The sequence below is a fragment of the Parus major genome, unplaced genomic scaffold (genome assembly GCF_001522545.3).
Source record: "Parus major isolate Abel unplaced genomic scaffold, Parus_major1.1 Scaffold871, whole genome shotgun sequence".
Taxonomy (NCBI): Eukaryota; Metazoa; Chordata; class Aves; order Passeriformes; family Paridae; genus Parus; species Parus major.
The window spans coordinates 1-1,167 of NW_015379747.1; the positions used below are offsets into that span (position 1 = coordinate 1).

The following is a 1,167-nucleotide window of genomic DNA, read 5'->3' on the forward strand; positions in this document are numbered from 1 at the left end:
ATCCCAGTAACCCCCCAGTGCCTCATTCCCAGTCCGTTTTCTGCCCTCCTCCTCGGGGCTGGGGACACCTTGGTGGGGCTGGGGACATCTCTGGGTCTGGGGACATCTCTGGGGCTGGGGACACCTCTGGGGCTGAGGACACCTGTCTGGGGACACGTGTCTGGCTCTGGGGACACCGCGGTGACGTCCCTGTGCCATCCACCCTCTCTCGGCAGGGAGGAGCGAGAGCCTCTCCAGTGAGGAGGTCTGAGGTGAGCACCCCGACTTCTGCCAGGCCCGGACCCAGCCCCGGCCCTTGGGGTCATCCCAGTACACCCCAGTATCCCCCAGTACACCCCAGTACACCCCAGTGTGCCCCAGTACACCTCAGTATCCCCTAGTACACCTCAGTACATCCCAGTATCCCCCAGTACACCCCAGTATGCCCCAGTACACCCCAGTATCCCCCAGTACACCCCAGTGTGCCCCAGTATGCCCCAGTACACCCCAATGTGCCCCAGTATCCCCCAGTATACCCCAGTGTGCCCCAGTATCCCTCAGTACACCCCAGTATCCCCCAGTGCACCCCAGTGTGCCCCAGTATCCCCCAGTACACCCCAGTATCCCCCAGTGTGCCCCAGTACACCCCAGTATACCCCAGTATCCCCCAGTGTGCACCAGTACATCCCAGTGGGATCAACACTTGGGTCACTCTGGGGTCACTCTGGGGTCACTCCGGGGTCACCCTTGGGGTCACAGTGGCAGCGTTTGGGGCACCCCGGGGGGAGGGGATCCGGGGCCCTCACAGATCTGAGGAGCCAATCCCGGCTCCATCTGGGCCCCGATTCCCGGCTCCCTCCGGAGAGGGGCCCAGGCCTCTCCTGCCCCGGGGTCACGGTTTGGGATCCGGCTCTTAGGACTGGGAACGGTGACGCAGTGTGCCGACCCCTCCAGCGGCACGAGGAGATCCTGGAGGAACCCCGGAACCCTGGAATGATCAATAAACCCCTGAATGATCTATTTCCCTGGAATGATCAATAAACCAACGATCAATAAACCATGGAATGATCAATAAACCCCTGAATGATCAATAAACCCTAGAATGATCAATAAACCATGGAATGATCAATAAACCAATGATCAATAAACCCTGGAATGATAAATAAACCATGGAATGATCAATAAACC

The 1,167-nt window shown here is 59.1% G+C and overlaps 1 long non-coding RNA gene across 1 annotated transcript; it reads left to right on the plus strand.

The window, feature by feature from the left end:
- The first annotated feature begins 117 nt into the window (after positions 1 to 117).
- LOC107199514 lies at positions 118 to 1,165 on the plus strand. The gene is made up of 2 exons (XR_001519232.2): positions 118 to 251; positions 897 to 1,165. It is a non-coding gene; the product is annotated as an uncharacterized LOC107199514 (long non-coding RNA).
- The last annotated feature ends 2 nt before the right edge of the window (positions 1,166 to 1,167 follow it).